This window comes from Ictidomys tridecemlineatus, chromosome 7 (genome assembly GCF_052094955.1).
Source record: "Ictidomys tridecemlineatus isolate mIctTri1 chromosome 7, mIctTri1.hap1, whole genome shotgun sequence".
Classification (NCBI taxonomy): Eukaryota; Metazoa; Chordata; class Mammalia; order Rodentia; family Sciuridae; genus Ictidomys; species Ictidomys tridecemlineatus.
In genome coordinates this window covers 7,605,704-7,632,233 of record NC_135483.1, presented here as the reverse complement: position 1 = coordinate 7,632,233, position 26,530 = coordinate 7,605,704, and the positions used below count along the sequence as shown (strand labels likewise).

General features: G+C 46.9%; 1 long non-coding RNA gene across 1 annotated transcript; it reads left to right on the top strand.

Annotated features, from left to right (window-relative positions):
• The first annotated feature begins 30 nt into the window (after nt 1-30).
• LOC144365394 (uncharacterized) lies at nt 31-6,044 on the top strand. The gene is made up of 2 exons (XR_013423769.1): nt 31-4,483; nt 4,800-6,044. It is a non-coding gene; the product is annotated as an uncharacterized LOC144365394 (long non-coding RNA).
• Nucleotides 6,045-26,530: the final 20,486 nt, after the last annotated feature.

Sequence of the window (26,530 nt, the reverse complement as noted above, 5' to 3'; positions counted from 1 at the left end):
GGGGCCCTCCCCCAGCGGCGCTGCCGGGCCAGTGCGCATGCTCGCGCCCAGTGGACGCGCTCTGCCTCCACTCCAGAGGGTCCGCCACTCCGCGTTTTAAGCCACGCCCAGGAAGCGGTTCTGCGGGTGCCCGGAGTACGGATCTCGGATCCGGAGGGTTCCCGGTCCTGCCCTGCACCTGCCGGCCCACCTCCCACCGGCACGTGGGCTGCGAGGTTGGACCCGGAGGCGGAGTTCGGACTTGGTCTGCCGGCGCCGTTTTACCAGCTCCTACCACCTGTACTACTGCTGCTTTAGCAAGAACTTTTCTTGGTCTCAGTTACTGATTTTTGCACTCGGGTGGATACAGCCTGCACCACCCTCGGGTTGCAATGTTTCCCCGAGAGCGAAACGCCGGCCGCTCGGGGTGCCCAGCTTGGTTTGGTCGGTAGGTAGGGTGGACAGCCTGCGCTCCACGTGCAGGAGCGACCCCTCCGGCCGGATCCGTCTCGCAGCCCTCGCCTGGGTGTGACCTCCCCTCTCACCTTGCTGGGCTCCCCTATCTGTTTGAAATCTGATGACCTTGTTTTTGTTTTTGATGTTCAGGTGGTTAACTCTAAGGCTCCCTTTAGTTCTCAGCTAACTTCTCCGGTGGCCCTCTTAAGCTTCCCAAGTCACTTTGTAGTTCCCATGTAGTAACTATTCCTACAGATAACAGAGCTAGACGATTATTGAATGCATTTCCGTACATAACAACTGACTTTTTGTTGATGGCAGTTATTGCTGTAAATATAACTTAGGTTACTTCTTTTTTTAAGTATTCAACTTAAAATGGTATACATAACGCAGAGAAGTGGTGAAAATCATAAATGGAAAAGCAGAATTCAACTGGCTGAAGCTTGGGAAACGTGTGTTTATGTTAGTCTTTGCTCACTCTTTTCTTGGAATGACCCCCTATTGTTGCTCCTCCATGTAATGAAATTCTCTAACAGCCCCAGTGCTCATGCCTCTGTTTCCACATCTCAGGGTCATACTTGAATTGCTGAGTCCTCCAAGTCCAAGGGCATTTAGCTGTGTGCACAGTCGCTTTCCACTAGACCATGAGCTTCCCAAGCACAATCCTTACAAGTCTTTTTCATCTTTGTTTACTGGCACCTATTGCATCCTAACATTACCGAAAGAACACACATTCAGAACACACTTGGGTTTTAGTGATAAAATGCCCTTGGGCTATGAGCTTTAGCATGGCTCTTTGGATTTCTCAAGAATCCTTTCTTGCTTGTTCCTTAATCCTGTTCTTAGGAGATACTGAGTCGCTCCAAGACCTCAAACTTGCCAGATTATTAAGTATGCGTTCAGAGATATCTCCTCTCCAGCCCCCTTCATTTCATCCTCACCACCCAGGAGGTTAAGTTAAACAGGAGGAAAGCCATGTTCAGAGAGTTCACGTGGCTTTCTAAGGCCAGCAAGCCAATTAGAGTACGTGGACTTGCCTCTCCATGCCCAGTGTTTTTCCACTTGGCAATATCACCTCCCAGGAGCACCAACTACCGAAGGACCTCAAAAGAGGTGTTCCACAAAGCTACTGCCACCCCCACACACCCCCCTTCGTGGATGCAAGATGGATGGTTAGGTGGGGCCCACCAGAAACTTATTTGGAAATGAACTGCTCAAAAACCTACAGTGATGAGTTTTTCTTTTAGAACTATAAATATTTACAATAATCACTTTGGCGGGGAATTGATTTCTGTCAGGAAATTAGAGTTGTTCTGGGTTGCTGACAATATTGGTTTTGTGCTGGGTTGCCTTTCTTACAGCAGTATCTAAATGTTATTTATTGATTAGCAGATGGATTGTTGCTCCTGGATGTTGTGACCAAAATGAATTTTGGAAATGAAGCAATTTAAGAGTTACCTCAGAACCCAATTATTTCAGAATATTAAAGTCAAAAGATGAAATTGTCAACTGTGGGTGATGGTCCTAGGTTAATTATTTGGATAGCTTTGATTTTTCTTCATTATTCCTGTGGCCTCTCCTTCCTGCTCTCCATTCACCTTCCACAGAAAAGTTACTGAGCATCTGTTGTGGGAAACTGTTGGAGGTGGGCATATGGAAGGGGCTAAGGGAAGACCCCCTTCTTTGGGAAACTCAGACCTGTTAAGTGGAAAGGTGAGCCCACAGCTGGCTCTTCCATTGCCTGTGTGACCTGCACATTTTCAATCAGCAAACATCTTTATTCTTTGCATTTGCCAGTAGTATTTCAAAATGCTTTCAATTAATGAAAAAGCATTAGTGGAATTAAGTGTAAATCACTTGAAATTATGTAATTAATGGCCTCCTGCTGCAACAATGGGTCCTAAAGGAGATGAGCTTCCCAGCAAGCCTGCTAGAAGCAGCCAGGCTCAGAAGGCTAGCTTAGGAGTGAATTCACACCAATGAACTTATGGACATAACATAGCAATTATGTAAGAAATGCAATTTGCATAATTAAATATATTTGTATCAGTAATTTCACAGTTATAATAATAGCTATGTGACAGATGCCCTTACATGAAAATATAATAAAATTTATGTATACGATTTCATAGGTTATAGAAAGCAGATTTTGATAAGAATACTCATAGATCACATGAAAACAGGGTCTTGGGCACCCAGCATTGTTAAAAGCAGAGGTGGGAGTAAACAGTTTTAAGTGTCAAAAATCTAAATGTTGTAGACAACTCATGTAAAATTTGTATAGAAGTGACTGAGGGTTTAGCTTAGTGACAGCACTTGCCTAGCATGCACAAGGCTCTATGATAAATGCCTAGCAACACAAAAGAAAAAAATGTAATTGTATAAAAGGGTATGGTACTATTAGAGCTATACGAACAATCACTGTCAGTATAATTATGGTCCTAAAGGAGATGATAACTAAGATTGACTCTATCTTTTCAAGGAATCGTCAAATGCTGTCTCATCGCCAGTCTCCTTGTGGCACCCACCCAGATGTACACTAGCACCCAGATAATGATATCAGTAGTATTTGTCATTAGCAGTAGCCTGGCCTTTTCAAAGAAACTGGTTTCATTGTTGGCAATATGGGACAATTTAGAGTGGCCTGAAATATCTTAATATTGCTAGAAAACAGATGCTCCAAAACATGCCAGCCTATTGCTGAAAAATAGAGGAGACAGCTAAAGTAGAAGGGGGTTGTGACAGGCCAGATTGTGACTATGCATATCCCAAAAAGCAGCTGCTGAGCTATAGTTGTTGGTCTACAAGTACAAGTAGACTCTGAAAAGTCCTGAATCCTTAATGATTAAAAAAAGTTTAGTATTAGTGTTGGAGGACATAGCTCCAGCACTGAGCTGCCCCCACTCCCCACCCTAATGCTCAACATGCACGAGGCCCTGGGTTCAAACCCCAGCACCGAAGGAAAAAAAAGTTATGTATTCAAAACTGTGCATAGAACTGTAATTACAAAACTAGTATAGAAAGTGGATAGTTTGGTAAATACATAAGTTTGATATATATGGATTTATTTCTTGAAGTTCAGTGTGTCTGTCTACAAAATGGTAAATCTACAGTAGTTGAGTAGATAAGTTTGCCATAGTAGTCAAAGATTTCCAAAAACAGTAGGAACCATGCCAAAGCTAGGAAGGCAAGCCAAGACCAGTAGTCTCATAAATAACCAGGGAGGAAAAGTCCCATAATTTGTACTGCAAGTTAATAGATTAAGAAAATAGCTGTTAAATTAAACTACATGACCCTGCAAATTATACTTAAATGCTAATGCCACCTAATGAAGTTTGTTGTTATAAATTGAGGCAGAACATACATACCCCAAATTTAATGTACATGGGTGTGAAGATTGCAAGAATTTACTTACAAGTCCTGTTGACATAGCAGTGGAACCTGGTCTGAGGGAGACCCAAGTAGGAAGTACCTGCTGCCATTTCATTCACCTTGAAGGATTCTACATTCCATCTGCGAATCTGTCAGTCAGGAGCCCAGAGACTATGAATTTAATGCACTTGGGAAGGAGATAATTTTTCTCTTCAGAGTCTGATAAATGTAATCCTGGGAAAATACAAAAATGTTTTACAGAGATAAAAAATTATCAGTAGTGATGCTTCATACAGATAGGCTTGGGTATCATGCAGTAAAAAAACTATTTTTAAGGTACTTGAAGCATTTAAAAGAATTTAGAAGTTACATCAGACTCAGCTGTATCAAAACAGGACAATTTGTAAATGTTTTAAGAAAATTTGATTTATAAGGTTTTAAGTTTTGACTCGTCAGTTGTGTTTAAGTAGTTTAGGGGAAAATGACTAGATTATAAACATCACAGATTTCTTTTAGCAGTAACTGGGCCATGAAAAAAGGAGGAGGGTGTCTCTGGATCCCAGCAACAGAAGAACAGAACTCCCAGAGCCTGGTAGGATTTCGGGCTCATGGGGAACCAATACACAGTTGATGAAGGAAGAGGAAGACGGATCTACTCCATGGGTGAACCAGAAAGGTGAGATAAGGAACAACACACAATTAAACATTTAATTTGTAGCTGTAAATTTGTAGCATGTAAACAGCACAGATGGCAGAACAGAGAAGAAACAGACTTGGGAAAAGCATGGGTGTCTGTCTGGTGTTCATGATCATTGGGCGGGTCATATGGTCTAGCCCTATGAGGAAATTCGATGCAGGAGAGATTGACACGTGGAGATGTGGGGTGTGTTCCAAGGCACCACATCAAGTGAGAAAAGCAGAGTACAGAAAGCATGTGAAGCATGCTACTGTTTGAGAACAGTTTTATAGGAACTATGTAAACATGATTGTAGGTGCATAAAGAATCCATGGAAAGGTGGAGAGCCTCTTGTGGGAACAGACAGCCTTTGAACGACATCTGGGCCTGGAGATCTGCTCACAAGGAGACCTTCTTTTCACTGATCATCCTGACGAAATACTTGAAGGCTATCCTAAATACTGCACGAGACGGGAAGAGAGGAAGAGGCTTGAGAAGCCCGGTCTCTGGGTTCTGGCCTGAATCAGGTGTTCAGTAGCTGCCTGACTTAGGACAAGTCACCTGTTTGGGCTGTGCTTTCCTCTAGGCAAGGATATTGAACCCCACATCAGAGCACTGTGGGAGGGAAGTGAGACAGCAGTCCAGAAAACGCAACTCATACTGTGGGTTGGTGGTGGATCAAGTAGCTTCAGTGCATTTGGGATCCTAAGCAGTTCACACCACACAACAGAAATGGTAAGAGAGAACATGCCAGACAGTGTTCCGATGTGGGCTGCCACCATCCAGCCATGTAACTTCAAAAAGCAGCCTTAAAGTGTCTGGATCTTATGATAGTTCTGGTGAGGATTCAGGGGAAAAGGTATACTCATACATTGTTCATGGGACTGCAAATTAGTGCAACTATTCTGGAAAGCAGTATGGAGATCACTCAGGACATATGAAACCACCATGTGACCCAGCTAACCCACTCCTTAGAATTTATCCAAAAAATTAAAATCAGTATATTACAATAATACAGTCACTTCAATGTTTATAATAGCATAATTCACAATAGCCAAGTTATGGAACCAGCCTAGTGCCCATCAGTAAATGAATGGATAAAAAAGAATGAAACCATGGTATTTGCCTATAAATGGATGAAACTGGAGAATATCATGCTAAGTAAAATAAGCCAGATTCCAAGTTGAGGGTCAAATATTTTCTCTCATGTGAAAGCTAGAGAGAAGAAAGGGATAAAAAGAATCCTGTGAAAATAGAAGGGAGATCAGTAGAGCTAAAATGGGGGGACCCCTGGGGAGTGAGGAAGAGAGGGAAAGGGGAAGAACGGGAACAAATTTGGCCATATTATACTAGGTGCATGTATGAATGTAGCACTGTGCATTCCAATTTTATATATACTTATAATGCATCAATTAAAATAGAAAAATGGAAGACATATAGTGTAGAGGAAGAGGAGGGAAAGGGGAAAACTATGTTATATGCATTTATAAATATGTCAAAATGAATCTCTCTACTGTGTATAACTAAAATGCATGAAAATAAAAAAAATTAAGCATCTGGATTTTAGTGTCATCTGTAAAATCGCAGTTGTGGGGGAATATGGAATATACCAGGTGGTTTCTAAGGTTCATGTCTACTATAAAGCAAAGACAAAACATGATTACAGCACTGATTAGAAGCTGCTCCAGCTCAAACAGAGGCATACCAAAGTCTGTGGGTGAGTTCACACAAAACCAGCATTTCCCACTACAAGTGTGTGAGGAGTCATTGGACAGGTGCTGACCCTTTATTCTGGGTCTTATTTCATGGTAAAAGAGGGGCAGGATTGCAGAACAGAGGGTTTCTTTGAGGTGTTCTTGCCTAAATCTAATAGGAGCCATGTATGTGTTCATTGTTTCAACTGTTCTTGTAAAGACCCTCAGAAGGAATGGGTCTGTTGGCAATCTGTGTGGTTCTGGCCCCCAGAAATCACATCCTAGCCTAGTTCCCTGTGACACTAACTTTGAAATGGGCCATGTAACTTGCTTTGACTAAGAGAACATTAACAAGCATCAAGAGGCTGCATAAGCTCTTGCAACCTGGGTCTGATCCTCATGAAACTCTGCCCTGGAAGCCCACCTCCATGCTGTAAGGAAGCTTAAGCCAAACTCTCATATGACACGAAGCCACAGGAGGGAGAACACAGAGGACAATAGACTTCCTTGGTGTTCTAAGTCCTAGCTCCTCCCCAGCCAGTGTAGCCACGTGGATGAACCTGGCTGCTTTGCGTAGCACAGAAGGACACTCAGCTGAACAGATAAGCTTGTTGATTTAAGCCATTAGTGTGGGGTGGTTTGTTGAGCAGCAATAAATGTCATGTGAAAGCTAGAATTTTAGTTTCAATGAGGCTTTTGAGAGCCCACAATATCCATTGAGGAGATGAAGCAGCCTTAAGCTTGCTTCTCCAGAAGCAAATGGGGAATAAGATGGACAGCCTTTTGGATGGACCTCAAGCTGTCCTTCAATTAAGAAACTTTATTGAAGAATGTATGAGAAATTGGGCTGCGATGTCAAGGGTGTTTAGAATCTGGGTCAGAGAGTAGAGGCCAGGAGATGCCTCTGAAATAACTTAGCAGCAGAAGCAGTCAAAACACCAGGAAGGTCAGACGGCCAGAAGCCAATCAGGGAGCACTAAGTTGGCAAAGAGAAGGTCTTTTTCCAGAAGAATCTCAAAGTCAAGTATTCTGTTAAGTTCATCTACACAACTATCAGATCACATTTACTGTTTGGGGCCCCAAAATATGACCACCATGGGTAGCTGCTATGGGAGCAAACCTCCTCCCTCCTGCCAAAGTGGGTGGAAATGAAATGGAGTAAAATAATAATGATGGCCAGGGCCCAGGTTCCTGGAGTTTTCCAGGCCCTTCCATGTCACACAGCCTTCGCACCGTCCTGCCAGCCTTTCTGCTGACCCCTCCACCACACACTAGTCAGGGGTCGACTGGTAGAGAAAGGCCTCTTCTAGCCATGTGCCTGCGAAAGGTACAAGAAGCTCTGCAGGGCTGGCAGGGGAGCAGTCCTGTGAATGTTTAGACAAGTGTGGTGGGAGAGCAGGAGGAAAGAAGGCCTAACTATGGAAAGGCGACACCCTGACCCAGCTGCCTGGCCCACATCTTTACTGTGAGATGCCACTTTCCACTCACTCATCCTGCTGGCACTTGTTCAACCCCCAGGCATGCCCTGTGCCCATGGATTCATTCCGCAGCATGTCTGGTCAGCACACCATGAGCCTCTAAGCCCCACAGGAAATGGTTGGCTGCTTTTCTTCTAACAATGAACTCAAGTCCAAGTGCCCATCACTGTGCCTACCAGCTTGGGTCCAGCCTCCCTAACTGATGCTGGAGGGAGAAGATGGAATTCTCAGACCTACTATTTCAGCCCAGGAGTCACAGCATGGCAGAGGAGGAGACCACAGGATTGAGGAAATGCACGTTCTATTCCACAGGGATGTTCTTAGTACACATGGCATTCTGCATCTTAAACCAGACTCCCTGCACCTCACCTGATGGCTTGGCATTTCTAGAGGGGCCAGACAGTTTTGCAACTCTGAGTCCTTTGCATGTATCTAGAACATTTCCACCTGCTAGATTCCTTTGCATTTTTCAAAACATGGACCACATGTCTCCTTCTCTGTGAAGCCCTTACCTCCCAGGCAGGTTAGTGACTCCCACAGCCCTTTCTGTGATTCTTACATACTATACCATACTTGTTCACACGTCTTCCCTGTTGAACAGGCCAGTAGTGGGTACTAACTCACTTCTTTATGCCCTCTCCCTCAGATGACCTGAACCCACATGGTTGAATAAATTGATAGAGAACAGGCAATTTAGTGTAAGGAGATGAAACAACTGTTAGCGTGTTAGCTGGATAACATTTGGGAGGAATTCATAATGAACAGAGGGTTGGCTCACTCATTCATCCTTTAAGCACTTATGGAGTGTCCACCAAGTGCCAAAACTGCTTTTTAAAGTCACAACATGGCCACAGGATCTGTCCTCCCAGAATTCAAAAGAAGAAAGGATGCCTAAGAAGATGAGTATAACAACCCGCCCTGGACAGGAAAGAAAAGCAAGGGGGACACAGCCCAGTTTGAAGAGTCAAGGAGGATGGCAAGAAGAGAAACAGGAGGAGCCTGGGAACCCAGCAAAGAGGGGTGGCCATGGCAAGATTCAGAGGCAAGAACCAGCATGCCAGCCACAGGGCCATGCGGTCCTGGGGGAGGAAAGAATATAAGGAAACAGGGTCACCCTGTTGCACTCAAAGATGACTCTCCTTACCCAAAACCATTCCGTTGTCTGTTTTAGGTTGTCCCTCACAGCCCTGATCCAAGACGAGGGATGACTTTTGTACAAGCTCTCACCTGGCCAGCACCCTGTGACCCACAACCTACTCTGTGGAGTCAGATGCTGGGATCATGAGATGGAGCACAGCTGGCCCAAAAGACAAACAGGAAAAGAGGCACGAGTTTAGGACACAGACATGTACAAAGGAAAGGCCATGTGAGGACACAGAAAGAAGGCGACCTACTACAAGCCAAAGAGAGAGGACTCTGAGTGAAACCAACCCTGCTGACACCTTGATCTTGTACTTCCGTCATCCAGAACTTTGAGGCAATAAATGTCTTGGTTAAGCCACCCATTCTGTGATATTAATTATGTCGGCCCTGGCAGACTAACACTCAGCCTTGAGAAACAGACAGATATGAACACTGCTGGCCAGAGCCTCAAGTGAGTGACTCTGAATGAGCTAACTGGTCGACCTGCAGGCTGCACTGCACTCTGAATCCCCCCACTCAGCACCCTGTACCCTCCTTTTCTCACTCGGCTGCACAGCTCAGCTCCTTAACAGTCAGACCCCAGCAGGAAACAGATGGCACCTCAAACTGCACAGTATAAGAGAGCTTAATAAAGGGACTGTCATCAAATGTGTAAGTAGGGTGTTAAGGAAGTTAAAAAGAGACAATGCATCACACAGTGCCCTCCCCCACCCCAGGCATGAAAGGACAGGGAATTGCATGCTGGGACCCAGAACCAGTGAAGGGCCTGCAGGGAGAAGGCCACCTTCAGCAAGATGTGCCACCAATCCTCTGTGGCTTAACAGAGGAGGAGACTGGGGAGTGAGTGCCCAGACCTTAGTCTCGTCCCACCCTCCTGGCATCCTGCCAGCGTCTCCCCTTGGCAGAATGAACCCAGGCTGAAGACCACTGGGAGGGCCCTGGTCCATGAAGATGGCCTCTGGGAACAGCCATCTCCCTCACCTCAGGCACAAGGAATAGTTCAGTAAATGCATATTTCAGCCTATAATAGAGGTGCACAACCCAAGTCCCTGCAGTACCTGGCTCAGATGAAAATGCTGTCACCGCTGAGAGAAAACAGGTAACCTGAGAGAGAAGCTGCCATGGAAATCTCAATAGTTGCCAGTTGTTTAAAAACAGACTCTCACATAAAAGAGGTGACCAATTTGCCTTTCATCCCGCCACATTAAGCTGTCCAAGTAGATCAAACCCTATGGGGCTGCTTAAACACATTTACAGTCTGACTTTGCTTTTGTTCTCAGGATCTGGAAGTAGCCTTTGTGGGCACCGCTTGTTGCAGAATCTTCTGCTGGTTTCCATAAATAGGCTCAGGCCACTACCTGTAAAAGAGCTCAGAGAGAAGACAGGTGAAGAAAACTCTGTGTGTTCGCTGCCTTTGGCTGCCATACCCTTGTCCTCTCCATAGTGGGTGATGGTAACGCCCTGAAAATTCTTGGGTCAGCATCTTGGGAGGCAAGGAGACATAGCCCCAAACCCAATCAAGGGATAGCAGAAGGAAGGGCAATGAAACAAGGGCAACCCAAGGTGACAGTTGTGAGTAGATATAGCAGACGCTGGATAATCAGAAAGAATGTCCCTGCAATATGGTTGAGATATGGCAAACGGCATCCTGAGTCTTGGGCCCTGACCTTGGGTGGAGTTTGCAGGACTATGGGGACAGGAGCTCAGGGTACAGCTTTCCTAAACCACTAAATATGGAAATGGTTTGCTATTGTAATACCCACCCACCATAACCCTACCTGAGTTCAGGTTGAACAGCAGTCCTATGCAAGATAACCAGCTGACCCGGACTAGTCTGGGGCTTTCTGATTTGCACACTGGAAGTCCCATGTTCAGGAACCTACTTGGTCCCATCTCAAGTATTACTGCACTAGCCATGGTACCTCAGTCAGATCTTGTGGCACAGGTCAGAAACCTTCACAGGGAAGAGGCAGAGTGAGAACCACCCTGACTCTGGGGGAATTTGCCCCACACTTTCCAGAAAAGAGCCTCCTCGCTTACTGATTGACACCTATGAGGCCCTCAGCATCCCGCCTGGCCTCTGGCCATGGTACTCTCCACCTTAGACTCAGTTCCCATTGCATCTCTGCGTGTCCCTTAAAGGACTGCCACACTCCCTGACTTGAGGAAGCAGCCACCTATGTGTCCCTAAGCCTCCTCCCTTTGCCTCCTAGCCCTCTACTCGGGCCACTGAGGATGGAACCCAGGGCCTCACACTTTCTAGGCAAGTGCTCTACCACTGAGTCCCATCCCCAGCCCTGAGATAGGCTTGCCCCAAATTGACCATCCCCTGACCCTCCCTAAATGCTGGGATGACAGGCATTGCCACCACACCCAGCTGGCATTCAGGTATCCGGTTGGAGGTCATGTACTCAGAGAAGGTTCCCGACCTGAACAGGAGGGTTGAAGTTTGCATCGTTCCTGCACATTTCCGGGGCACTCTCTGCTGCCTCTTCCAATACCGTCACCACTTGCCTACTGACTTTCTCCCCAGAGCCGTAAACTCCCTCAGGACAGGTCCAAGTGCCTGGCAAAGAGTGGGCATTCTATAAGCATTGGATGAGTCAGAAGATGGGGCAGGAGTTGAAGCAGCGTGAGCAAGCTGTCGTCCTTTGTGATATGTTAATTAAGCCACTCATGCCTGCCCTCTTGGTCTTTGTCCCTGTGTCCTGTCACAGCTGTCCACTGTGAGGTCAGGCCCTGTGGGGAGAGAAACTGAGGCCTAGGACTCAGCAATTACAGTATACTCATTAATTGTTTATTTCACCATTCTTTTAGTTAATTAATAGAATGAATTAATTCATGGATTTAACTCATTCCATTAGCTACTTCTCTTCCTTTGGGATCCATGGTGAGCCAGGTCCTTCCCAGACTTGGAGCGTACAGTGAGGGGTGAGACAGGCAGGAGTCCTTCTCTCCTGGTGTCTGGGATGACTACCACTAAACAACACTCGATGCTTTCATCTACCCATCAACAAAAGGGGGACATGCTCCAGGGGGAATGTTTTCTAGAGTGCCTCTGCAGGAAGGAAATGAATGATTCTTCAGAGTGGTGCTCAGGAAGGCCTCTCCACTGGGGTGAACCTTAAGCTCAAACCTGAGCAATAAGAAGAACCAGCCTGGTGGATACCAAGGGAAAGCGATCTGGGCAGAGGAAGTAGCCAGTGCAAAGATCCCGAAGTCAGGAGAAGGCAGGAAGGCAGGGACAGGCTCTGTGTGGTGGGGGAGAGGAAAAGGGCCCACTGCTGCTTCTACTTTGCTCTTCTCCTCCTCCTGCCCCACCTCTTTCTCTGGAAGACCCTTGCTTGCCTCCTTTCATGGAAGTGTGCTCTCTTGGGACCTCCACAGACCCAGAAATATAAAAGCAAATTTAAAAATACTCCAAATAATTTTTTAAAGTACTACTTATTTTACACATTATAAAATACAAGTTGAGGCAGTTTTATGACTTCAAAGGGATAATGAGGTGGGTTTTTCTTTCTTTCTTTTTTTTTTTTTTGGTAGTCATTGTTTAAGAAATAACACAACTAGAAACTAAAGCTGTCCATCAATGTCAGGGGTTAGCAATCTTTTTTTTCTGCAAAGTTTCAGATAGTCAACATTTCCATGCCCCAGGATGTCTGCTGAAAGTACTCCACTCTGCCCTATGGAAGCAGCCAAAAGTAATGTGTGAATAAATGGCTGTGTTTCAATAAAACTTTATTTACAAAAGAGACATTAATAGGTCTTGGCCCCAGGGCTGTGTAATTTGACAGTCTCTGATCTACTTCCTAATGATAAAGTCATTATCAAAAATACATTTGTATTAGTTTAGCATAGCTGTGAGCTAGGCACAAGGCATTTTTTTAGGTGGTCCTATGATCTGGCATTGAGCAGACACACTGAGTCAGGTGGCGTGATAAGCAGTCACCCATAGACTATTTGAGGTGTAATTCTATTGAACCATTTTTTAGAGGTCAATATTAAAATTTTTAATTATAACATGCTCCCAAGACCAAGCCAAACTCCATCTGGCTTTTCACAGCCACTGTGGCTGCCTTCCACGGTCTCAGGTAGGACAGTGAGGTGCATAAGGTTCCCCTGGAGATTATTGCCCAGTGACAGGTTCAAGGATGCAGCCTCAAATGGAGCTGTGCAAAACATGTATAAGCAAGCGGATATGGAAACAGGAATGCAAACCCTTCCCAGAAGTCTGTGCAGTCCTGCCTTGTGTCCTCTGCTAGATCATGAACGGTTCATGTGAATTGGATGCACCAGGCTAGCAGCAGGGCTTAGCTCATCCACTAGCTGGACTGGCAGCAAACTCCCCTGCTCTAGGTCCAGGGACCACTCTGGAGCCTCTGAGGACGCTATGCTTGCAGGGCTCCTACTCCCATCATGCCCAGGCAGGTAAGCCTAGGGAGATGCTCAACCAGTCCCTCTGCTAGAAAGAATTGGTTAACAGCCTAATAAAAGGCTGTTGATTAACATCCTAATAAAAGATTTCAGAGCTTGTGGCAGCTGTAAGTTTGCATTCCTGAGCAAGGCTTTCAAATGTTATAATTTTAGGGTCTCTATTTAAAAATCAACCTGCACACATATAGCAGAGTGCCTATTCTGAAATGTTAAATTAAATTATGCATAATACAACATACCTCTCTTCTCTTTTATTGAATTTGTGATTAATAATTAATTAATTTTTCTGAATTTTTAAAAATCAGAGATAAGATAAAATTTGACTTTTTAATTTCAATATTGAAATTATTTGGGAGGCTGAGACAGGAGGATCGCAATTTCAAACTCAGTGAAACCTTGTCTCTAAATAAAATACAAAATAGGTCTGGGGATATGGCTCAGTGGATAAGTGCCCCTGAGTTCAATCCCCGTACCCTCCTCCCCCCCAAAATTGAAATTCTGACAATACTGTACAGAATTATCATATTCAAAAGTGTAAAACAATTGCTCAATATTCTTCTTAGGAGAACTGTACTATAAGAAAAGGAAACATGTTTATTCTAATAAGTAATAACATCCCACCTAACACCTATGTCAGGGATGGGGGCCAATGATGCTCAGACATGTTCAAACCAAACGCAAACCTCATATAATCTTTCTAATGAAAAATCAGGACATGGGTTTAAACAAAATGTAGGGTGTGGGAAGATTAGAGGAAGAACAAGAAAATTTCATCATATTTCAAAACTTGTTTGCATGAACATTTGATGTACATTTAACAGTCTTGGTGAAGGATTTGTGTGAGTCAGTTTACCAAAAATTGGTAAGTGACAACTTATTTTTACCAAATAAAATGGTCAAGATAGTGACATTAAGTTACTTAACTGGATGTGTGTTTATAACTCTCTGCAAAAGAGGTGCAAAGTTAGTCTTTGCTGCATACAAATGCCCAACATGCAGTGGCTTAAAACAAACACGTATTCATTATCACAGCTCCTGGGGCTCACTGGGCTTGGCTGGTCTGTGCTGGGCTCAGCCATGCTTGCTCATGCAGAGCAGGTGGAACAGGGACTCTGTCCTGGGCTGAGCTGGGCTAGAGCACTTTAGTTGGGTAACTGTGCTCCATGTGGTTCCTGTCTTCCTGCTGGGACAGTGAGTTAGCCTCTGCAGAAGTGAAAAAGGACAAATAGAAATTCTCAGGGCTTCTTACGGCCCTTTTAAATTCCCATCGCCTAAATCAAGTTTCATAGCCAAACTCAGAATCAAGGGGCAAATATATTCTGTGTTTGGGGGGTGGGGTGGAGGTGGAGAGGATAAGTCACATGGCAAGGGATGTACCTAAAGGGTAGGGCAAAGAATTGGGACCATTAATGCAGTCTACCACACTTACCACCCTTTGCCTTCTACACAGCCGAGTGACTCCAAGCTTGGCTGAGTAGACATGGGGGAAGAATGTCTCTCCCAAGGTTTCGTACAAAGAAGAGACATCCGCAGAACCACAGGCTTTGCTGGGACATAGACTTGAGCTTGAGTAAGACGTTTTTCCATTGGCTGGCTGTGGGACCTTGGGCGAGTTGCAGTCACCATTCTCTTGGCCTGCCTGGCACCCCCTCCTCCTCCTGAGGACAGCATACTGCTTCCAGGGGATCTCCCTGCCCTCATGGCATGTTTGCATCCCTGCTACTAACACATGAGTTAGCTCCGCAGCCCAGGGACACTCATTTCCAGGCCAGTCTGTAAGACAGGGCAAGGATTAGGTTAGCTCCCCTGGGAATTCATCCTGCTTGCCATCCCAACACAGAGCTAGCCAGGGTGCCAGGCCCTAATTCTGACCTAAAAGTGAATATTTCCCTCAGCACAAGGCTCACTGCTGTCACCCTGAAGTGGATTCATTATGAGCAGGGACCTCGAAGCTCTGCTGCTTGAGTGGGAAACCCTGGCTCCACACGTGTAAGTGGTGCCCTAGGCAAGTCCCAAGCCCCCGGGCATCTCTGTGTTCCCTGTTGTAAAACATCGGGGTAGATAGACAGCATTCACTGCCCGTGCTTGCTAGGCTTGCGTGAATGTAAATGCGAGGGCTACATTTTCTTTTAAAATATTCAAAGGCTCGTTCCTTTTAGACTGGAGGATTTAACATCTCACACCCTGAATTAGTATTTTCCTTTCCTCTTCCCTGCTTTTGAGTTTTGATGGTGCCTGGTTCGGTTAAATTAGGACTGTCTCCGCCAAATACAAGTACCAGAGGGGTCTGCCATCAGGATTTGGTGCCTGTCCTCTGGTCCTTACACCTGTGTCAGGAAAAAAAGCAGAAAGAGAAGTCTGGCCTGGGGACCACTTGCTGCTAATGAAGCTCATCTGGCCATATGAAGGGGGACACCTGCTCTGACCATGTCTCCAAAAGGAGCAATGCCCCAGGCCAAAGTCCCCCGGGCACAGGGCTAAGGCAAACCTACCTCTCTTCCCCTCTTAGTAGTCATCCTGCAGCCTCTGGTGAAGATCATCAGCCTCAACATTTCCCATGACTCTTGCCTTTTTAGGATGCCCAGTTACAACCTCCCATGGATGCTCAGGGACACCCAGGTACTCAATCTACTCTTCTCTTCCCCATTCCTGCCAGAGCTGTGTTTGTCACAAAAGAGGCCTCTATCAGTCTAATGCTGAACTCCTAGAACCATTCCTGGAACTTCTTTGGCATACAGGAACCATTTGAGAGAAACACAAAAATAAATGAATAAGCATCTCCATTCTCTGCAGTCAGCAGATGGCTAGGAGAGGTTAACAGGGACATTTCAGGGAGAGGGTGGGCCCAGTGTAGAGATGTATAGGGGCGTCTCTACCCGACAATAACATTTAGCACAGTGTTGGGAGTTAAAATGACTGTTAGTTTAATTGAACCCCCTCGTTTTACAGATGGTGGGCCAGAAACCCAGAGAAGCTGCCCCTGTTCATCAGGCCACCAGGATAATGAAGGCATGCAAATCCATGTCTTTTGAACTACGGTAAAGAAACTAGAAATATTTTGGTTTCTCTTCTTGTAGAAAATGGCATTCAGTAGGAATATGAGCTTTTTAAATATATGAAGGACTACTGTATACAGAAGGGATCCTGGGAGATCCGAAGTGTCTAAAGATGAAACAGTCGCCCCTGAATCCTTGAGTGTGCTCCTTGGAGGTGCCAAACACAAACAGAAATAACTTATAGAGAGAAAGAAGGCATCGAAATGTCGGCAGGGAAAAGGGCTAAGATGATAAACACAGAAAGTACCAAGCGTTGAAGGAATAAGGGGCGGGTGGAACCCTGGGCAAGGGGTGACAGCACAACCACTTTGGGAAACTGATGGCTTCTGATAAGGTGAAACTTACATCTTCCCGATGTTCTAGCAATTCCACTCTAGGGACAGACTCAGAAGGCATACCTGATGAGTTCACAGCACATTATCCACAAGAGCCCCAAACTGGACACTACCCAACTGCTCACCAACAATCAATAAACCTTGGTGTTCACACGAGGAGGACTGCAAGGAAGGAGTCAGACTTTTTTCTGTAAAGGGCCAGATAGTATTTTCAGCCTTGCAGACCATATGGTCTCCACCTCCACTACTCAAGTTCTGTCACTGTAGTGCAAAATCAGCCATCGACATAGACATATACAGAAATAAATGGACATGGCTGTTTAAAAAAAAAAAAAACTACAAAACAGATGGCGTACACAGTGTATTCAATTTTTTAAGATTCTTTAAGGTACACAGCTATGATGTATACTTTCTGAGTGTATATAATTTTTTTTTAATTTTTTTAAAAAAGGTCTTCAACCAAGAGTTTTTAAAACACAGGGACAAAAAAAAAAAAAAAAGCTATTGGCCTATGAGTTCATGATTTGTTGACTAATCTCAGCTCAAAAATAACAGCAAAACTGGAACCGAAACCCAGGCCTCCTGCTCCAGGGAAGGAGAGGGAACCGACACCCAGGAAACACTTTTCTATACAAGGACTCAGCGTTCAATCTGATGGTCACTCTCAGAGAAGGAACTACTGTACACACTTCTGTAGATGACATCACTTCTGTAGATGACATCACTTCTGTAGATGACATCACTTCTGCAGATGCCATCACTGGGGCCCGGAGAAGACACACACTCAGCCGGTCCTCCACTAGTAAGCAGCAGCACCTCCACTATTCCAGCCCAGGTTTGCTCATTCTGACCAGACTCGCCCCTCTCCCCACACCCCACCCTGTTCTTAAGCTTCCTCCTGGGGCTTTAAAGGCAGACATGGCATTTCTTACATGAGCACTGCACCTGTATGAAAATAAACTGTAAGCACCCTGCTAAGAAATAACGCCCAGTTGTCCCTGACTTCTGCTGCCCCCAGCCTGGCTCCTAAGTTATGATGTCCTGCGGCTGCTTCTGGGTGAGCGTGGGCTACAGGCAGTCAGGGACACAGGACCACCCTGTGGATGGGTGGGGTTGGGGAGAGGGAGAACAGACCAGGTGCTAGGTGAAGGAGCTTCCACTGCCCCGGGAGGCTGAGTGGTGGCACTTGAGAGTGGAGGAACTTGTCATAGGAACCAGGCCAGAGGGCTCCTGGAAGCTCATCCGTGGGGAGCCACTTACCCTTCACAGTTCACCTCTCTGTCACCTCTGCTCCCTGCTCCCAGTGCTGATTGTACAGAGCAAGAGAGAGTCCCTCCTCCCCCAACTCAGAGAAGGGTGTGGAGGGAAGTGTTTGGGGACATTTGATGAGTTCTCACTGGTGAAGAAGCAGGGGAGTTACACGAAAGCCTGGACATTTCTAAGTGAAAGAAGCCACGCTGGAAAGGCCACATACTGAAGAGTTCCAACTACAGATGGTCCTCAGCTTATGAGGGTTTGACTTTTAATTTTTTACTTCACGATACAAAAGTGATATATGTTCAGCAAAACCTACTTCAAATTTTGAATTTTATTTTTTTCTAGGGCTAGCAACATGTGGCCCAAGACTCATTCCTGACTGGGCCGCCGCAGCCACAGCTGGGATCTTGCCATCGGGAGGGAGAAGTAACCCACACTGCACAGCTGCCATGTCACTAAGCTAGGACACTTGCTGGGGTAGGGGTATTAAATGCACTTTCCACTTAGGATGTTTTCAAGTTACAATGGGCTTGTCATGTTGTAAACTGAGGAGCATCTTTATCTCTCATTCTGGAGGTAAAGATACAGAGACAGAAAAAAGATCAGGGGTTGGCAGGGGCAGTTTGGAGAGAAATGAATAGGCAGAGCACAGTTTTAGGGCACTGAAACCATTCTGTATAATATCCGAATGAATGATGCCATCACACAGCAGTCAAAATCTATAGACTGCACAGCATAAATAGTGAGCCCAAATGTGAGCCAGGGACTTTAGCAGTAATAATATAACAATATTTGGTTCACGAATTATAACAAACACGTAATCTGTTAATAAAAGGAGAAACTGTTTAATGGAGAAGAAGGAACATTTAAGAAGTCTTTGTACTTCACACTCCATTTTCCTGTGATCTTGACATTTTCCTTAAAGGAATAAAGTCCACTAATATTTTTAAAATATTATTAATTTTTAAATTTATTTTTTAAATTTAAATTCCTTAGTTGTAGTTGGACACAATATCTTTACTTTATTTATTTATTTTTATGTGGTGCTGAGGATAGAACCCAGGGCCTCACACATGCTAGGCAAGTGCTCTATTGCTGAGCCATAGCCCTAGCCCTAAATATTACTGTTCAACTCATCAAAAGGACCTTAAATTCTGACTTCAGTGGAAAAACCTGTCTGGAAGCCCAGGTCTGTATTCAGCGATGGCCAGCTTCCAGAAGAGTCCCTCCTCCAGAAGATGCACCCCTTCTCTGGGCTCTCTCCATTAGAACGTCCCAATTCTGCCATCATCAAATGAAAGTCACCCTTGATGGTTTCTGTCAGTCCTACAGAGTTTGGTGGGTAAAATGAGCCATCACTACGATGGCTTTGGAGCCGAGTTCCTCGGACTTCCCTGCCCCAGGGGCATGAGGGCTGGGGAAGGGACAGGGCTCTGAGCCCCTGCTCCTTTCTTTCATCAGTTGCACCTGGACTTACTATTTACCATCCATTCCAGGAAAGTGGCCCATGAGTAAAACTCAAGTACCAACTAGCCTAATGCATCTTCCTAACAGAGAGGGAAACTGAGGCTTGAAAAGGCAGTAACTAGCTGAAGGCGGCTGCTCAGAGGTAGAGGTGGTGCTGTGTCCCTTGACTAACCCCCCCCCCAATGCTCTCTGTTGCATACCCCAGTTTTCCATTAGTGTCTCCTCCCTGAGAGATCACCTCAACATGACCAGGGCAACCTGATGGTCTGAGGTTCACCAATTATAACAAATCTGTGCCTGTCATGGAATACCCCCTTCTAATCTGGTTTACTGGACCAACTCTGTCCTCCTGCCACACTGTTCCTCCAAGGCCCTGTGGATTCCTGGTTAAGGCCACGAGGTTTAATTGAAAGCACAGAGGCCTAACAAACACCAGGTCTGTGGTGGCTTTGGGCGAGGAGATCCTGCATGGAAATTTTGAACTTTCAGGGTGCTCACCCCTATCACAGAGAGCGGGGATGCGCCCCTCCTGCTTCAGGACTCCATTCGGGGGTTTCGACAGAAGCTGCCTTTTGTGTTCACCCTCCAGGATCCAGTCCCCCTCTCCTTTGGTCTGCTTCTTGCCACTTCAGGGATCCTGTGACATTAAGCTACTCCTGTTACTTCAGGCTTACTCCTGCCACAGGAGGCTGCTCCTAAACTCTTGTGACCAGTCTTCAATTTTAGGAGAGAAGTTTTCATGGGTCCTGGTGCCTCCCCAGAGGGTCTGTGTCCTCTCTGTGTCCTCTATTATGTCAGTCGCTCTCTTTCAGCATGTTAACCATGCACCACACAGTCCTGAGCACCTCACGAAGGTCTGCAAAGCAATTGTGTGCCAGGCGCTGTGCAGGAAGCTAACCTGGTCATCTCAGTGAGGAAGAGGTTGTGTGAACAAATGCTTTTGAGACAGTGTGGCAAACACAGGGGACAGGGGCGGGCATGGTGCCCAGCTGAGCCCAGGAGGAAGCAGCAAAATCTGCCCCCAGAATTAGGGGGTGCAGCTCAGAGGAGCTGAAACCTGAGCCCAGGCTCACAGATCAAGTAGGCCCTGAGCAGAGGCAGACGGGGTGTTCCCCACAGAGGGCACAGCTCTGCCTGGGCGCAAGTGTGAAAGAACATCCTGTATTCCGGGAAAGGCTGGTGGCTCAGGGGTGCTGGCATTCAGCTACGGACTGGACAGAGAGACATTTTCTGCTAAACAGCCAGCTCCCGCAGCTGCTCAGTCTGAGGGCATTAGGGTGGGGGAGGGCAGCGTAACCCAATCCTCTTATCAGATCAGCCAGCTCCATCCTGCCTCTGTTTCTGCTCTGTCCTCCACTTGTCAACAGCTCAGCAGCCAGGGCTTGTGGACCACACCTGCCATTTGTTCCGTGCTCAGCATGTGTGCTACAAGTCACATGGCTACAAATGTCTACTTGTCACCTGTTCGGACCTGATGATGGGTTCGATAGGCTGTCTGACACAATGCCATCAAGAGGTGGGCTTTTATGATCTTCCCATGTCAGGCCTGGGACGAGTTTGGAGCAGGGTTTTTGTTTTGTTTTAAATCTGGGTCCATGGCTTGGGAGGACGTAGGAGCCTCCAGGACAGGTGGGTGTGGGTGCTTTTTTCTAGGGACAGGCTCCCAAGCTTTGTAAGAAAGGGTTGTGTGACCCTTTACATTGGAAGCAGACGCCAAATAAACCTGCCCAAAGGTGGCGCAGTGTTCTCACCAGGAGCGCCAGGCAGTGGGTAGGGCCCTGAGCAGCCACTGAAACTGGAAGGGTCAGAGCTGACCCTGCCTGGTCAGGTGAAGCTACACCTTTACAAACCCATTTCCTACCATATGAGATAGAGCAAAAATTGAGAAGTCTGACAGAACTTGACTCTTTAGTTTACCCATTATAATTGAAGTTTTAATTGGCCTTTTCTTAAGCATATGTATGTATTTTCATATTTTATTTCCTTTTTGTTGTTACCAGTGAGTTTCCTCTGATACTTGAATCTGGAAATGAAATTGAAATACTGAGGAACTAACGTAACCTGAGGGAGTGGAGTTTTGTTTGTTTACTTGTTGATTATACAATGAAATCAATAAATCACCCATGAGGCCCCTGGTCAAGATCAAATGCAAATGACGAGTCTGTACTTCCCTCCTATATTACTATGCCATATCAAAGGCAAGCTCACCAGGATCTCAAGAGGTTCAAACAGGTTTTTCACTGATTCTAGGATTATGCCAAATCAAGCACAAGTCAGGATCTTTTAAAAGTAAAAGTAACCAAAAATAATCATTGAAGATGCCATTATTGAAGATGCCACCTGTGATTCCATCGTTGATTGATGCACTTTATGGTCTTGTGGAGGCAGGACAACAGCTCCAAAGGGGGAGTCAGCAAGGTTAAGGCCCCGCCACCTGTCCTAGGAGGAAACTAGGTCCCAGTCAACCCTATAAGAGGCCGAGGAGGAGGGACCAAGGCTGAATGGAACCCGATGTTGGAATGAAGTCCATTAACAGGGTGACGCTGGGTGACGGAGCAGCCTGGCCTTTAGTGACCCTAGTGATTAAAATGGGAGCGTCATGGGGAGAGAGCAGAGGACAGGGGGTGAGGGACAAGAAAGAAAAAGGATGACACCTTATTCCAGAGACTCTCTTACCTAGGGAACCTCCCTTCTCATAGAGCCAACGGTATTCAATCACAGGGGCTCTGCCCTGATGACCTTCGCCAGTGACCCAAGGGCCCCACACGGTCAGATTCAGTTTCCACTGAGTACCTCACAACGGGAATAAACTTTCAACATGTGAACCCTGGGGACACACTCCAGCCATAGCAGGCACAGAACACAGACGGGACCACCAGTGGGGGCCACACACTCTCCGGAGGCAGACACCTGCTGGTCCTTGCCTGGAGCCTGCTCTGCCACTGGATCTGCCCTGTGGGCTGAAAGTGAGGAGGAATTCACGTCCTGTGAGCAGCTGTCAGCAGAGGCATGGCCGTGGTGGCGCAATCCCCGCTTCTCCAGGCCTCCAGCAGACGAACTCCCAGGTGAGGTGAGCACACTGCCATCTCTCAGCAGGACAGAGTGCCCGCCGCCCATGTGATGACTTGCCGGAGCCCACAGCTTTACCAGTTCCTCTCCTTCTTGTTTCTCATTTCCTTCCCCATTCCCTCACCAGTAGTTTCTAGGATTATTTACCAAGAAATGTCTGGCACCCAGATCCTTTCTTGTCTTCGGCAAATGCACTGTAAGACGGCAGCCACCCCTTCCCTCTGAGGAAAAGTGGGTGAGACAGAATCTCAGGGAAGAGTAGCCCCTGAACTGAGCTCAGTAGAGGGAGTCACAGTCGGCAGGTCACCAAGAGGAGAATGAACCATGCCACTCGAAGCGCCTTGGAACCACGCAGGTCCCCGACAGGTTCGCTGCAGGTCTGATGACAGAGTGCCAGTAAGCCTTCATCCATGACAGACAGAAACTAACCATGCAGAGCTTTGCTACAGGAGACTGGGAGGCACTTCTGCACAAAACCTAGTTCTCTTCTTAACCACAAGTTTTCTGTTTGTCCTGTCCAAAAGCTAAATAAGCTGTGCTTTGTCCCAGGCCTTTTCCAGACAGGCCAACCTAGTGGAAAACAAAGCACAAGGGCCCCTCACATGGAATTTAGCCTGGGGCCTCCGGAACCATGGAATGTTCTGACCTTTGGAAGGACCTGTGGCCTCCAGTTTTCCAAGCACTTAGAGCTCATGAGCTTGCCCTAGGAGAGCAGGGGAACCGCATCAGCCCAGTCTCTTGATTTCCCTTGTGCAACCAGCCTATGAACTCCAGAACTTACTAGTAACAAATGACATCAGGTGAGAGGGGCCACAGGATTTTGTCTACCTGACCTGACTTGTTAATACGACTTGAAATGCCTTTCTAAGAATAGGCTAGAAAGTCATCAGGCTTCCTATGTGACCTTTCTCCCTGTCTTCTCCCTCCATGAAAACCTACTTAGCCCAGGACCTTATAAATTGTCAGTGCTCAAGAACATTTTTAAGTGAGCAATTGGAAAATAGGTTGTAATTGATGTCTGGAACCCAGAGCCTCTGCACCTATATTGATTTCTTTTCATCAGAATCCAAATATACCCAGGTTCTCCTCCCAGAACAGAACCCTCACTTGTCCTCCTCTTTTGCCCGACTCCCCTCACCCCTCACAGACAGTGTTCTTGACAGACGATCCTGTCCTTCTTCACCTCACGTTCACCCCTCAATATCGGGTGCTCTGGCTCTGCCCCAGTTCACATGCCCCAGTTCAACTCTGAAACTGCTCCGGCCACGTTTCCTTCTCCCTGGGGTCCCACCATCGAGACACCTCTCTGGGTCTGCCGTCCTTGCCTTCCCTGTGCCCTGTGGTCCTACTGTGTCTTTGGCTCCCATGACATCACCGTGTCCTCATTTCTTTCTGCCCCTGACCAGTGCCATGTCCTTTGGCTTTGCCAGTCTGTTCTTTGCTGGCCAATTCCTAAATGCAGGTGTTTCCCTGGATTCTTGCCCCCTCTCCATTCTCACTGTGCACACACTCTCCCTATGTGGAGGAAACGCTTGCTGTGAATTAGATGACCTTCTGCGTCAGGGCTCTCCTGAGGAGCAGAACCAACAGGAGGATGTATAAGACCTGCTCACACAGTCAGAGGCTGGAAAGTCTCACGGTGGCCATCTTCGGGCTGCAGAGCCAGGGAAACTGGTAGCTGCTCAGTCCAAGAAGCCGGAAGGTTCAGATAAGAGGCACCATGATGCAGCCCCTTGAGGTCGAGGGCCTGGAAGTCCCCTGAAGATCTGCTGGTATAGCCTGCACTCAAAGACCAAAGGATCAGGAATCTGCTGTGCACAAGCAACAGCAGCAGCCCAAAGCCCAGCTGCTGGGGAAGGTCAATGCCTGCACCATCCCCTCCTTCCCCTTTTTCACTCCATCCCCAGCCCCCCTACCTATTGGATGGTACTGACCATGTTCAGGCCTTGCCCACTCTGTTTGCTGGCTCACATGCCAACGTCCTTGGTCACACCCTCACAGACACACCCAACAGTGTGCTTTACTCATTTTGTAGGCCTCCCTCACTTCAGTCAAGTTAAAAACCAAAGTCAACTATCACCCTCTCTATATGCCAAAGCAACCTAAAGCCACACCCAGTCTGGCTTCTCTTAGCCCCAGACCACACATCCTGCCTGCTCGGTCGTCCCACTGACCCACAAAATGGAGACCCCCGACAGAACAGCATCTGCTCCCATCCTGCTTCCCAAGCCCTGAACATGACGCCTGTGGAGCACGGCACCACCGGGTTAGAAACTTCATTTTCTGTCTCACTAGCTCCTCTTTCATCCAATCAGCAAGTCTTTCAGAGTCTTTCTCTTGAACACCTCTCTGACCATCATTTGTCCCCAGGTGCCCTCTCAAAGATCAGGTCACCATCTGGGATCACTGGAGCAGCCTCTGTCCTGAGGTCTGTCCTCCATTCTTGTCACTATTTTTAGTGATAAAATGAGAAAAATTTTAAAAACTCACTTTTCTACCTCTTTCTTTTTCCAAGCACCGGCAGAGGCGTGTCTCTGCCCAGGGCCTGCCAAACAAGGCTGGGGACCCTTTTTGGGCAAAGGGTCCCTTACATTGTTCTTCACTGCACTGAGACAGAAAATGTGGGCTGTAATGAGACGACGATGGGGAGAGGCCACACACTTGTCTCACTGCTGCGTTACTTTCCTATTGCTGCGCAGCATATTATCACGAACCTGGTGGCTGAAGTAAGTGGAAGCTACACAGATGCATCACTTTTCCTGGGTCAGAATCTAGGCTTGAGTTCACTGGATACTCAGGGTCTCACCAGGCTAAAATCAAGGTGTGGGCCAAGTGTTCCCATCTTAAGGCTCCAGGGTTCTATCCAGGCTCACGGATGGTTGGTGGAATTCACTTCCTCATGATTGTGGGACCCAGGTCCCTGTTTTCCTGCTGGTGGTCAGCAGGGCCACTCTCAACTCCTAGAGCCCAAGGATCTCTTGCCACACTGCTCCTCCTTGGTCTTCTTGCAAGATGGCAGCTTGATTCTTCAAACCCAGAAGGACAGTCTCCTGCACTCGAGTTCCCTCACCCAAGGAGGACTCAGCCCTTACAGGGCTGGCAGGCTTGTTCAGGCACACTCAAGACGATCCTCTTGATTAACTCAAAGTTACTGGATTTGGAACTTAGCTTATCTGCAAAATCTCTTCACCATTTACCTCATTTGGGGATGAAACACACCACGTGGTGGAGTCCTGTCCACACCCCGAGGGCAGGGAGTGCTGCGGGCCTGTGCAGCCAGGTTGAGACCAGGCATTCTGCCTGTCCTGTCCCCCTGGTCAAGCTCCCCAGGACAAGCAGCACCTGTAGAGTCCGGGTTCCCCCTGCACTGCCCTGGGCCTGCTGTGGGGACTGTGCCATGGGTGGGACAGTCCCATACCCGAGAGCTATAAATGAAGAAAGGTTCTGCCCTGAGTCCACAGCTGGATGAATGTTCCAGGAAGCGGAGGGGACAGTGAGGTGAGAGTTGGTTGGGACTTTACTACTTTCTCCACACGGAAAAGGGGGAAATGGGGGCTTATAATGACGTGAAATCACAAATTCTTTTGCCTAATTATTACATTATCTAAGGTGTTGCCTTTATCCCAATTTTCACCAGAGGCAAATATGGCTTCTAGCCAAAGGAGATTCTCCAGGGGGTAAGAAGCAAAGATTCCTTCCATCGTCTTCTGAGTCTGGGATCCAGGCCTCACTAAAGGGATTTCCTCGAGGTGCCTTTAGTTCCATCCTTTACTCATCCAAAAGTCCTGTGAGATGCGGAAGTCGCCATTATTACCCCCATTTTACACATAAGGGAACTGAGGTTCAGAGAGGCTGAGTGACCTGGGCAGTCACACAGCTATCCAGTACAGAAAGACAGGACGGGTGGCCCCTCTGGCTCCGGGGCCTTTGCTGGTTGCAATTTGTGAAGTGTCATCTTACTTTTCCACCTCAGCCACTCTGCACGGGCTCTTCCTTGTCACTGGGTCTCTCCTGCTAACGCTTTACAGGGAACCCCCTCCCAGTTTCATCAGCTTTGCCTGCAGAATCGTCGTAACTTGAAATCTACCCTTCTGTGAATTGCCTCGAAGTTTGC